Below are 14,552 nucleotides of genomic sequence, written 5' to 3'. Positions count from 1 at the left end.
GTCACTGGCCTCCAACCTGACAAACAACCATCCACCATTACTCTCTGGCATCTCCCATTCAGCCACTGTTGAATCCATCTTGCTACTCCACCATTAATACCCAACCATTGAACCTTCTTAACCAACCTTCCATGAGGAACCTTGTCAAAGGCCTTACTGAAGTCCATATACACAACATCCACTGCTTTACCCTCATCAATTTCCCGAGTAACATCTTCAAAAAATTCAAGAAGATTAGTTAAACATGACCTTCCAGGCACAAATCCATGTTGACTGTTCCTAATCAGACCCTGTTTATCCAGATGCTTATATATATTATCTCTAAGTATTCTTTCCATTAATTTGCCCACCACTGACGTCAAACTAATAGGTCTATAATTGCTAGGTTTACTCTTAGACCCCTTTTTAAACAATGGAACAACATGCGCAGTACGCCAATCCTCCGGCACTATTCCCGTTTCTAATGACATTTGAAATATTTCTGCCATAGCCCCTGCTATTTCTACACTAACTTCCCTCAATGTCCTAGGGAATATCCTGTCCGGACCTGGAGACTTATCCACTTTTATATTTCTCAAAAGTGTCAGTACTTCCTCTTCTTTGATCCTCATAGTTTCCATAGCTACTCTACTTGTTTCCCTTACCTCACATAATTCAATATCCTTCTCCTTGGTGAATACCGAAGAAAAGAAACTGTTCAATATCTCCCCCATCTCTTTTGGCTCTGCAGATAGTTGGCCACTCTGACTCTCTAATGGACCAATTTTATCCCTCGTTATCCTTTTGCTATTAATATAGCGGTAGAAACCCTTCGGATTTACTTTTACGCAACTTGTCTGAGTCCAGTTGATCAGGGATGACAACCTTTGTGGAATTAGGTGGTCACATCACTTTCTGCCAGCTATTAATGGGATACAGTATCAATGAATCTTTATACTGTCCAAGAATACAGTGGAAAGGTGTGAAGACACCCTAGATGAAATGATGATGGGTGCACTCTAATATTCAGAGACACCTGGCCCCTGCTTGTTTCCGTTGGATTGTATAATGATTCATTTACAACAATAAATTTGGGTCTCCATTGGGTGTTGGAGTCACAGCCGATAGTTCTACCGCACTGCATTACATTAAAGCCGCATTATTAGTTTTATTGAGCTTTTAAGTTTGTGATTGAGTTAACATACATTATTTTAACTAAATGTTCATTCTGAAGTGATTTAAGACAAGTGAATACAGGTGCACAACCTTCTATCCGAAGATCCAAATAACGAAAACCTCCGAATAGCGGCCATTTTTTCGGTCCTTGAAGAAAAGGTCCTTGAAAACGTTCACCGAGGGCGGCCCGCAGAGGTGACAGCGGAACCTCCGGTCGGTCCTCGAAGAAAGGGGAACTAAATCCCCATTCATAAAAGAGAAGGTGAGGGTATATTGCGCGGGAGGGTTAATAATTGACAATATGCTGCTGCCTGCCCGCTGAGTTAAAAAGTTCCCACGGTAGACTCACGATACACAGTGCAGATTTTCGCTCCCTTCAGTTTCACCCCACCTACACCCCTCTGCTTCCCGGCCATGTGTGAGACCCCTTCCCTCCCCTCTCCAGCTCCCCACCCATTGCACCGGCGCGGGGGCTTTGCACTGTCTTCACGTCGGCGATTGCAGCAGGACCGTGCCAGTCACCGGAGACGTCAGGACCAATTGGACACCGACCCCCAGGCCCACCGCAAGCAGGGATAACCCAGAGACCCACAGCCAGCAGCAGCCCAGCCCAGCCCCACTCCAACTACAGAGGAACCTGGGTTGCGGATGACGGGGCGCAGCTCGGGGCGTCGTAGGGGCCCATCGGGGAGCGGGTTCCTGTTGGTCCTGACGTCTCCGGCCACCTGCCATCCTCCGGGAACTGTACCGCCCTTGCAGGAGAGTGGGGTTGTTTGCAGTTGCAGAGGGAGGGGGCAAGGGCGGTACAGTTCCCAGTCTCAGCTCCAGTCCAGGGGGGTGGCCGGAGACGTCAGGACCAACGGGACACCAATACAATACAATAATAACAATATCTTTTATTTGTCATTTGAACCTCACATGAGGTTCAAACGAAATTTGGTTTCTGCAGCCATACAAAAAAAGAACCAAGACACACACCAACACAATTCAATTCACATAAACATCCATCACAGTGAGTCTCCTCCTCACTGTGATGGAAGGCAAAGACTTGTCTCTCCCCTGCTCTCCATTCCTCTCCCGAAGTCGAGGTCAAAGCCCCCGGCGGGCGCTAGCAAGTCCGCGGCCACTCAAAGCCAGGCCGGGCGATGTAGGGCCCTGCCCCGGGTCTTGATGTTGGAGCCCCCGGCGGGCGCTAGCAAGTCCGCGGCAATTTACAGCCGCGCCGGGCGTTGTAAGGCCCCCCTCCAGGTCACTCTCAACCCCGTAATTCGGGCGGGAGAAGTCGCCGTTGCCGGTGCCCCGCAATGCAGTCTCCCACCGGGGACCCGCGAGCTCCCGGTGTCACCATCCACCTGAGTCGGGTCGCAGCAGCTCGCTCCCGCAGCTCTCCACGCTCCGAAGCTGGCTAGCTCCACGGAGGTAGGTCCACAGCTCCACAGCTCCCACCGCCGCCCACCGACCCCCAGGCCCACTGCAAGCACGGAGATCCCAGAGACCCACAGCCAGCAGCAACTCCAGCCCAGCCCCGCTCCAACTCCAGAGGAACACGTAGGGGCAGAAGCTGATGGTGTGCAAGGTACGTCTTGTTCTTGGGGTGGCGGATGAGGGGGCGCAGCTCGGGCTGTGGGCAAACTGCCACTTGTCGCCGTAGCGGTCCATCGGGGAGCGGATTCCTCTGGAGTTGGAGGGGGAGGGGGGTATTGTGCTGTTTGATCGCCCCCTGCTATCCCAGGGACAGGGAGACACAGCGGCTTTTTAGACTGGTGGGCAATCACTTCCAAAGTTCTGCCCACACACTCAGTACACTTCTCCTACACTGCATTTCATACAAACATTTATTCTGCAAGAAAAAACGACATTGAAGACTCAAACTCGCGATCGAGTAACTGCCAGGATCAAGGCGCAAACTCGCGACCTTGCGGATATGAGCCGAGCACTCTACCACTGAGCCAGCCATTAAAATCTACGCTAAAAAATTTCCATTCCGAAGACCGACAAATTCTGAATTACGAAAAGTGTCTGGTCCCAAGGCTTTCGGATAAAGTGTCTGGTCTCCCTGTCCCTGGGATAGCAGGGGGCGATCAAACAGCACAATACCCCCCTCCCCCTCCAACTCCAGAGGAATCCGCTCCCCGATGGACCGCTACGGCGACAAGTGGCAGTTTGCCCACAGCCCGAGCTGTGGGCAAACCAAATGACAAATAAAAGATATTGTTATTATTGTATTGTATTGGTGTCCCGTTGGTCCTGACGTCTCCGGCCACCCCCCTGGACTGGAGCTGAGACTGGGAACTGTACCGCCCTTGCCCCCTCCCTCTGCAACTGCAAACAACCCCACTCTCCTGCAAGGGCGGTACAGTTCCCGGAGGATGGCAGGTGGCCGGAGACGTCAGGACCAACAGGAACCCGCTCCCCGATGGGCCCCTACGACGCCCCGAGCTGCGCCCCGTCATCCGCAATCCAGGTTCCTCTGTAGTTGGAGTGGGGCTGGGCTGGGCTGCTGCTGGCTGTGGGTCTCTGGGTTCTCCCTGCTTGCGGTGGGCCTGGGGGTCGGTGTCCAATTGGTCCTGACGTCTCCGGTGACTGGTACGGTCCTGCTGCAATCGCCGACGTGAAGACAGTGCAAAGCCCCCGCGCCGGTGCAATGGGTGGGGAGCTGGAGAGGGGAGGGAAGGGGTCTCACACATGGCCGGGAAGCAGAGGGGTGTAGGTGGGGTGAAACTGAAGGGAGCGAAAATCTGCACTGTGTATCGTGAGTCTACCGTGGGAACTTTTTAACTCAGCGGGCAGGCAGCAGCATATTGTCAATTATTAACCCTCCCGCGCAATATACCCTCACCTTCTCTTTTATGAATGGGGATTTAGTTCCCCTTTCTTCGAGGACCGACCGGAGGTTCCGCTGTCACCTCTGCGGGCCGCCCTCGGTGAACGTTTTCAAGGACCTTTTCTTCAAGGACCGAAAAAATGGCCGCTATTCGGAGGTTTTCGTTATTTGGATCTTCGGATAAAAGGTTGTGCACCTGTACTGAAGTCAAACTAACAGGTCTATAATTGCTAGGTTTACTCTTAGAACCCTTTTTAAACAATGGAACAACATGCGCAGTACGCCAATCCTCGGGGACTATTCCCATTTCTAATGACATTTGAAAAGTGAGCAAAGTGAAATTGCCCAGTCAGCAGTGGCACGGTGACGCAGCGGGTAAAGTATCTCCCTCGCAGCGCCAGAGACCCAGGTTCAATCACGGTGTGTGAGTGTGTTAACAAATTTGAATATCAGATTTACAGTATACAATAAAGTATTCAGACTCAGTACTTTGTTCAGGCACCTTTGGTAGTGATTACAGCCTCAGGTCTTCTTGGGTATCACACTACAAGCTTGGCACACCTGCATTTGGGTAATTTCTCCCATTCTTCTCTGCAGATCCTCTCAAGCTCTGTCAGGTTGGATGGGGAGCGTCGATGCGCAGCTATTTTCGTGTCCCTCCAGAGATGTTCGATCAGATTCAAGTCCGGGCTCTGGCTGGGCCACTCAAGGACATTCACAGACTTGTCACAAAGCCACTCCTGCGTTGTCTTGGCTGTGTGCTTAGGGTCGTTGTCCTGTTGGAAGGTGAACCTCCACCCCAGTCTGAGGTCCAGAACGCTCTGGAACTGGTTTTCATCAAGGATCTCTCTATACTTTGCTCCGTTCATCTTTCCCTGGATCCTGACTAGTCTCCCGGTTCCTGCCGCTGAAAAACATCCCTACAAATGCAGCCACCACCATGCTTCACCATAGGTATGGTATTGGTCAGATGATGAGCAGTGCCTGGTTTCCTCCAGACGTGACGCTTGCTATTCAGGTCAAAGAGTTCAATCTTGGTTTCATCAGATCAAAGAATCTTGTTTCTCATGCCTTTTGGCAAACTCCAAGTGGACTGTCATGTGCCTTTTACTGAGGAGTGGCATCCATCTGGCCACTCTACCATAAAGGCCCGATTGGTAGAGTGTTGCAGATATAGTTGTCCTTCTGGAACGTTCTCCCATCTCCAGGAGGAACGCTGGAGCTCTGTCAGAGTGACCATTGGGTTTTTGGTCACCTCCCTGACCAAGATCCTTCACCCCCGATTGCTCAGTTTGGCCGAGCGGCCAGCTCTATGAAGAATCTTGGTGGTTCCAGTGTTATTTCAAGTTCAAGTTCAAGTGAGTTTATTGTCATGTGTCCCTGTATAGGACAATGAAATGATGATTAAGAATGATGGGGGCCACTGTGCTCTACGGGACCTGCAATGCTGCAGAAATTGTTTTATACCCTTCCCCAGATCTGTGTCTCGACACAATCCAGTCTCGGAGGTCTACGGACAATTCCTTCATCTTCATGGCTTGGTTTTTGCTCTGACATGCACTGTCAACTGTGGGACCTTATATAGACAGGTGTGTGCCTTTCCAAATCGTGCCCAATCAATTTAATGATGGTGGAGTCCAATCAACTTGTAGAAACATCTCAAGGATAATCAATGGAAACAGGATGAACATAACCTCAATTTTGAGTGTCATAGCAAAGGGTTTGAATACTTATGTAAATGTAATATTTCAATTATTTATTTTTAGTTACTTTGCATAAATTTCTAAACACCTGGTATCGTTTCTTCATTCTGGGGTATTGTGTGTAGATTGATGATAGAAAAATGAATTTAATCCATTTAAAAATAAGGCTGTAATGTCAGTCACCGCCTCGCTGATTGGTTTCCTCTCCTGTCACTCACGGCCAGGACGGCAAACCCCCTTCCTGCACCATCGCTGCACTGATTGGCCGTGTCAGTTGTCGGTCATCGGCGGTGCTCGCCTCGCCTGGCGTTGACTGACAGGAGAGGAGACCAATCTGCTGGACGCAGCCGCAGCGAGGAGAATATTCCAACGTGAAAGGCCCGTAGCATTAAATCATCCGGCCCACGGGCGGTTTTATTCCCACGTCATCTACACTTCTTTACAAAAACTGGGAACTGGGCAAGAGTTGGATTAGTGGACGCGGTTCCACTGATGTAAAAGTGCAGTTGCTGCGGTTCCGAGTGTTTCCCAATCAGAAACCTTGGATGAACTTTGAGATCCGCACTCTCCTGAAGTCCAGACACAGGGCATTCACCTCCGATGATACAGTGGCCTACATGAAGACCAGATACGACCATGGTAAGGCCATCAAAAAGGCCAAAAGGGACTTCTGCTCCAAACTGGAGGACGAGACAGATGTTCGGCAGCTGTGGCAGGGTCTGAATGCAATCACCTCCTACAAGGCAAAACCAGGAGGCAGCTCGAATGCCGGTGTAACATGACTCCCTGACGAGCTCAATGCGTTTTACGCACGCTTTGACAGGGAGAATACTGATGTGCCTTCCCGATCCCCCATTCGCTGCGATGGCATTTCAGTCTCAGTCACAGAGGCCGATGTCAGGAAATCCTTCAGAGGGGTGAACCCCCGAAAAGCACCTGGTCCTGATGGCATACCCAGTCGTGTTCTAAAAACCTGTGCGGACCAACTGGCTGGAGTTTTTACGGACATTTTCAACCTCTCACTTCTGAGGTCTGAGGTCCCCACCTGCTTTAAAAGGGCATCAATTATACCGGTGCCCAAGAAGAGTAAGGTGACATGCCTCAATGACTATCGACCAGTGGCACTAACGCCGGTGGTGATGAAGTGCTTTGAGAGGTTGATCATGGAGCAAATCAACTCCTACATCGACAAAAACCTGGACCCACTGCAGTTCGCGTACCACCACAACAGATCAACGGTGGATGCGATCTCGCTGGCCCTCCACTCCGCACTGGACCACTTGGACAACAAAAACTCATATGTCAGGCTGTTATTCATTGATTACAGCTCGGCATTTAACACAATCATCCCCTCCAAACTGGTTACCAAACTCGCAGAACTGGGTCTCTGCGCATCCCTCTGCAACTGGATCCTTGACTTCCTCGTCCACAGACCACAGTCTGTTCGTATTGGTGGAAATGTGTCAGCCTCAATAACAATCAGCACGGGAGCACCTCAAGGCTGCGTGCTCAGCCCCCTGCTGTACTCACTCTATACCCATGACTGCGTAGCGAACCACAGTGCGAACTCCATCATCAAGTTCGCTGACGACACCACTATTGTGGGGCGTATCACTGATGGGGATGAGTCAGAGTACAGAAGAGAGATCGAGCAACTGTCCATATGGTGCCAGCGCAATAACCTGGCCCTCAACACCAGCAAAACCAAGGAACTGATTGTGGACTTTGGAAGGAGTAGGAGGGGGACCCACAGCCCCATTTATATCAACGGGTCGATGGTTGAAAGGGTCAAGAGCTTCAAATTCCTGGGCGTGCACATCTCTGAAGATCTTTCCTGGTCCGAGAACACTAATGCAATCATCAAAAAAGCACATCAGCGCCTCTACTTCCTGAGAAGATTACGGAGAGTCGGATTGTCAAGGAAGACTCTCTCTAACTTCTACAGGTGCACAGTCGAGAGCATGCTGACCGGTTGCATCGTGGCTTGATTCGGCAATTTGAGCGCCCTGGAAAGGAAAAGACTACAAAAAGTAGTAAACACTGCCCAGTCCATCATCGGCTCTGACCTTCCTTCCATCGAGGGGATTTATCGCAGTCGCTGCCTCAAAAAGGCTGGCAGTATCATCAAAGACCCACACCATCCTGGCCACACACTCATCTCCCTGCTACCTTCAGGTAGAAGGTACAGGAGCCTGAAGACTGCAACAACCAGGTTCAGGAATAGTTACTTCCCCTCAGCCATCAGGCTATTAAACCTGGCTCGGACAAAACTCTGATTATTACCAACCACTTTCTGTTATTTGCACTATCAGTTTATTTATTCATGTGTGTATATATTTATATCATGGTATATGGACACATTTTATCTGTTTTGTAGTAAATGCCTACTATTTTCTGTGTGCTTAAGTAAAGCAAGAATTTCATTGTCCTATACAGGGACACATGACAATAAACTCACTTGAACTTGAACTTGAACCTGGTGCTCAGCGCGTCCTGGAACCATCCGTCACCGCGCTTCACCCGGGGGAGGGTCAGGGTCGGGGTCAGGGCCGCCCACCTCAAAGATGGTGACGCTGCTGGCCAAAGATCATAGAGGAGCAAGATAGACCACTCCTCCGAAATCCAATGGACTGACGTGTAGTACGTGACGGAACGTCACGGCCGCCATTTCTTTAAGCGACACGCGACTTCCGGTATGCCACCCGCTGTGATCCAAAGCAAAGATTATAGAGCTCCTCTATAATCTTTGATCCAAAGCAAAGATCCTCGAGTATCTTGTAGCGGGAACAGCCCCCTCCTTTGCGTAGTTTCCCTTGCATCGTATTGTGCAGTTTCCCTTTAACACACACTGCACAAAATTAAATTTAACGTATATATGTTTTATATATTTATATGAATGTGTCTGTGTGTGAGAGGCAAGTTAGAGATAATAAAGTTTATTCTCATGGATCAGAAGCAACTTTGATTTAAATAATCACTATTAATTTATTTGTCTTGTAAGATGATGTGCATAACCCATAAAGGCAATTATATATATAATTATATAGTAATAATAAATATATGCATATATATATATTTATACACATACATACATATATATACACACATACATACATACACACATATACACATAGAAATGCACACATACATATGGATACATTTATATGCATACATACACACATATATAAACATATATATATACATATATACACACATACATATACATGCATATATACACATACATGCATATATATACACATACATATATATTTATACACATGATCATTTTCCAACGATCAATATATTTACGATCAGTTCCTGTGGATTGGAGGATAGCTAATGCTATCCCACTTTTCAAGAAAGGAGCGTGAGAGAAAACGGGGAATTACAGACCAGTTAGCCCGACTTTGGTGGTGTGAAAGATGCTGGAGTCAATTATTAAAGATGTAATAATCGGGCATTTGGATAGCAGTAAAATAATTAGTCCAAGTCAACATGGATTTATGAAAGGGAAATCATGTTTGACTAATCTCCTGGATTTTTTTGCCGCAAGGCTTGGTGTTGGGGCTGCAACTGTTTACCATATATATTAATGATTTGGAAAAGGGAATTAGGAGCAAAACTAATGCATACATACCTACATATTTAAATTCATCTGATATGTTGGTCAAATAACGGGCACCTTCTTGCTTTTTTTGAGACATGGATTGTTTAAATGTGAATGTCTCATAGCAACACATTTGTGGGTCAGCAGTATTTTGTACCAACCCCCACAATTTCAAATAATTGTAAATTGAACTTCTTAAACAAGGAAAACAATTTTTATTTACATCATTGTGTGGCTGTCAAGGTGGCTGTGTTGACTGTAATTATGAGACTGCCGGGCAGTATCACTGTGAATGGCGGTGGCTGTGTGTTTTAATGCAAGTGTGAAAAGGAGAGTAAATTTAAAGAGACAATGTGAGAACCATCAGGGTTTCATCCAAGAACCAATTTATAGGCAAGGTTCCATCAATTACAGTATTTTAATTGAAAATCTTACTCTTAATATTCTTCCTAATTAGGCTTTTTGTGTTCCCTCTTGAACCTTGTGTCTCCCAGAGCCTCTGGGGAGGTTCTGGAGATACAATAATCCAAGAGGCAAATAACCATCTTTAAAACTGGCATTGCCTGCCTTTAATTCTACATTCTCCGAGGATGCTGGATGCCACGACTCTTGCAACAAGTACAGAAAGGCAGGCAACTGCAAAAAGATCAGAGAGGAAAGAGTATGGAAGGGAAAGGCTTTTCAGAATCATAATCAGATTTTATTTGCCATGTTTTGCAACATACGAGGAATTTCATTGGCCAGGTCAGTCATACAATTAAAAGCAACAGCACTCAAAAACACATTTTAATACGGACATTCACCACAGTGACTCCTACACATTCCTCACTGTGATGGAAGGCGAAATAAAGTTCAAGTCCCTTCCTTTTGTTCTTCCTCGGTCGGGGGCCTCAAGCCCCCCGTTCAAACTCCGTTCAATGGTGAACTCCTCTTGGTCTCCAGGCCTATAGTGCTGCACAAATCACTGCACCACATGCATCTATTTATTCCCTTTTCACATGGTTCATGCAGCTGGATATTAACTTGCCGACATAGAAAGAGATGCAGTGAGCATTCAATAGTTCAGACTTCTGGGTGAATTAAGGGGCTGCTTGATGGGCTGAGGGTTATCGAGATTGTCTGATTGTCATTCTTTTGGAAGAACTGATGGAAGTTCTTATGGAAAAGCTGATGAATTGACTACGGGATGAGCTGGTGGGCTCGAGGATTGCTGGATGAGTGTTCTAGAAACATAGAAAATAGGTGCAGGAGGAGGCCATTTGGCCCTTCGAGCCAGCACCGCCATTCATTGTGATCATGGCTGATCAGCCCCAATCGATAACCCGTGCCTGCCTTCTCCCCATATCGTTTCAGGGGTGACTGAAGAAGGGTTTCGGCCCGAAATGTCGCCTATTTCCTTCGCTCCATAGATGCTGCTGCACCCGCTGAGTTTCCCCAGCAATTTTGTGTACCTTCTCCCCATATCCCTTGATTCCACTAGCCCCTAGAGATCTATCTAACTCTCTCTTAAATCCAGCCAGTGATTTGGCCTCCACTGCTCTCTGTGGCAGGGAATTCCACAAATTCACAACTCTCTGGGTGAAAAGGTTTTTCTCTCACCTCAGTCTTAAATGGCCTCCCCTTTGTTCTAAGACTGTGGCCCCTGGTTCTGGACTCGCCCAACATTGGGAACATTTTTCCCGTATCTAGCTTGTTCAGTCCTTTTATTCATTTATATGTTTCTATAAGATCCCCTTGCATCTAACAAGAGTGTTTTATTGTCATGTAGAACAATTTCCTGCATCTAGCTTGTCCCAGATAGAACAATTAAATTCTTACTTTCAGCAGCACAACAGAATCTGTAAACATAGTACACTGTAGACAATATGATAAGATACCCCCTCATCCTTCTAAACTCCAGTGAATACAAGCCTAGTCTTTTAAATCTTTCCTCATATGACAGTTCTGTTAGGTTATTTGATGGTTAGGACAGGTTTAGAGGGGTATGGGCCAAATGCAGGCATGTGGGACTAGTGTAGATGGGACATGTTGGCCAGCGTGGGCAGGTTGAACTGAAGGGCCTGCTTCTAAGCTGTGAGACTCTATGACTAGGTGATCTGTTGAGGCTGGTGGTATGCCATGAGGAACAATGGGCATGGACCTTTGTAAACCACCACCTGGTTGAGTCTCCTTGAGTCACCATCGGCATTGATAACATCAGTCAGGGGTTGATGATCTGCAAAAAACAAGTTGGTCTCATTCTTGTGTTCAAAAGGGAACTGCAGATGCTGGAATATCGAAGGTACACACAAGGTGTTGGTGCCACCTCCTGCACCCACACACAACCGACTGCTTTGGTGCCACCTCCTGTACCCACACACAACTGACTGACTTCATCCACTTCACCACCAACTTCCATCCGGCAATCCAATACACCTGGACGATTTCCGACACTTCCCTACCATTCCTTGACCTCACCATCTCCATCGCAGGGGACAGACTCCTGACCGACATACATTACAAACCCACTGACTCACATGGCTATCTGGACTACACGTCTTCCCACCCTGCCCCCTGTAAAGACTCCAACCCCTACTCCCAATTCCTCCGCCTACGCCGCATCTGTTCCCAGGATGAGACATTTCATACCAGGGCATCGGAAATGTCCTCGTTCTTCAGGGAACGGGGATTCCCCTCCGCCACCATAGATGAGGCTCACACCAGGGTCTCATCCATACCCCGTAACACTGCTCTCTCTCCCCATCCCCGCACACGCAACAAGGGCAGAGTCCCTCTGGTCCTCACCTTTCACCCCACCAGCCGGCAAATACAACACATAATCCTCCGCCATTTCCGCCACCTCCAACGTGACCCCACCACTCGCCACATCTTCCCATCTCCCCCCATGTCTGCCTTCCGCAAAGACCGCTCCCTCCGCAACTCCCTCGTCAATTATTCCCTTCCCTCCCGCACCACCCCCTCCCCGGGCACTTTCCATTGCAACCGCAAGAAATGCAACACCTGTCCCTTCACCTCCCCCCTCGACTCCATTCAAGGTCCCAAGCAGTCATTCCAGGTGCGACAAAGGTTCACCTGTATCTCCTCCAACCTCATCTACTGCATCCGCTGCTCTAGATGTCAGCTGATTTACATCGGTGAGACCAAGCGTAGGTTGGGCGACCGTTTCGCCGAACACCTCCGCTCAGTCCGCAATAACCTACCTGACCTCCCGGTGGCTCAGCACTTCAACTCCCCCTCCCATTCCCAATCCGACCTCTCTGTCCTGGGTCTCCTCCATTGCCAGAGTGAGCAACAGCGGAAATTGGAGGAACAGCACCTCATATTCCGTCTGGGGTCCTTGCGTCCTTATGGCATTAACATTGAATTCTCCCAATTTGGCTAGCCCGTGCTGTCTCCTCCCCTTCCTTAACCCTCTAGCTGTCTCCTCCCACCCTCCCATCCGCCCGCCCTCGGGCTCCTCCTCCTCCTCCCCTTTTCCTTCTTTCTTTCCCCACCCCCCATCAGTCTGAAGAAGGGTTTCGGCCCGAAACGTCGCCTATTTCCTTCGCTCCATAGATGCTGCTGCACCCGCTGAGTTTCCCCAGCAATTGTGTGTACCTTTGGTCTCATTCTTGTTCTCTCATGCGATACAGGCAGCAGATCTGAACTGCCTGTGTTTGCCCTCTTGGCTGTCTTGTCAAATTACACTGGAGATTAGAGTCACCCCTGAAACAAACAGTGCCTTGTGATCCACAGGGGAAAAAATAAAATCTAAATGCAGAGCAATGGATGGTTTAAATCAAAGAAAATGATACAAAGAGGCCATTAGAGCAATACCGATCTAGGAAACTGAGAGCAGATTTTACAATGCATTTAAACCTCTCCCATTTTTATGAGATGCATTCCTGGAATATGTAGGAAGTTTATTGTAACCTAGTGCCCTAGTGGATTAAGGGCGGCATGGTGGTGCTGCGGTAAAGTTGCTGCCTTACAGTGGGTGCTGTCTGTACGGAGTTCGTAGGTTCTCTCCATGACTGAATGGGTGTTCTCCGAGATCTTCGGTTTCCTCCCACACTCCAAAGACATACAGGTTTGTAGGCTTGGTATAAGTGTAAATTGTCCCTAGTGTGTGTAGGATGGTGTTAGTGTGCGGGGATCGCTGGTCAATGCGGACGCGGTGGGCCAAAGGGCCTGTTTCCGCGCTGTATCTCTGTAAGAAATAAAAGCAAGGATAAGCCATCTAAGTTCACACCACCATCAGTAAGATAATTGCTGATCCTGCACCTCAACACCTTATTCCCACATTCTCTCCATTATCCTTCATCCTTTTCGTATTTGAAAAAAAATATCTCTCCTTTCAAGGACTCGACTTCCACCATCTCACGCGATCAAGAATTCCAAGATTCCCAGCCCTTGAGTGAAGAAACTGCTCCTTGTCTCATTACTAAATATCATTACCCATATTCTGAGACTTTGGCCCTCGTTCTAGATCACCAGACCAGCCGCAATTTCCACCCACGAGTCCAATCTAAACAGAGATAGACACAAAATGCTGGAGTAACTCAGTGGGTCAGGCAGCATCTCTGGAGAAAAGGAATAGGTGACGTTGCAGGTCGGAAGCCTTCTTCAGACTGCGTTCTGACACTTCTTCTTCTTCTTCTTGCGTATGGCGTGCACAGCCTAAAGTTGTAGGACAACTTGTTCTATTTGATCTTATTTGACTGTGCACACCGGGTTGATTGCATTTGTCGAAACAGGGCGGACCACGTGAAGGTTGCAATCTCCCACCCCGCGTTCTGACACCAAAGTGCAAAATGTCCAACGTAGATACAATAATAAATATATCGCCATTTGCATTAGTTTTGTGCAGTTAACAAATCACAATTTCACACAATGTACATAAGACGGCAGTTATTTGACAAATACTCTGCAGTTCGGTGCAGGAGATCTTGTCGACGAGTATTCTGGACCCACTGTTGACATCTGAAATTACAGGAGATATAATTTAGGATTAACTAATAAGAAAAAAGATGATCATAACTACATGCCTGAACAATGGATGATATATCACAAATGCAATTGTTTTCAGTTGTGTGGAGAGACCTGTATATTGAACATGCTTTTTGCCTCTAATATGTCAATTCACCTTAAATGTAGAAGAGCTTATTAAAATCTTCTTACAAAGACCATTAAGTATTTTCTTTCTATCCTCTTTTGGACCCAAGGCATAGCAGAGCTGCCAACTCTCACGAAGAGGTAAGGGAGGGAGAGAGGGAAGGGAGGG

This window comes from Amblyraja radiata, chromosome 14, assembly GCF_010909765.2.
Source record: "Amblyraja radiata isolate CabotCenter1 chromosome 14, sAmbRad1.1.pri, whole genome shotgun sequence".
Lineage (NCBI taxonomy): Eukaryota > Metazoa > Chordata > Chondrichthyes > Rajiformes > Rajidae > Amblyraja > Amblyraja radiata.
This window is presented reverse-complemented; position numbering follows the sequence as displayed.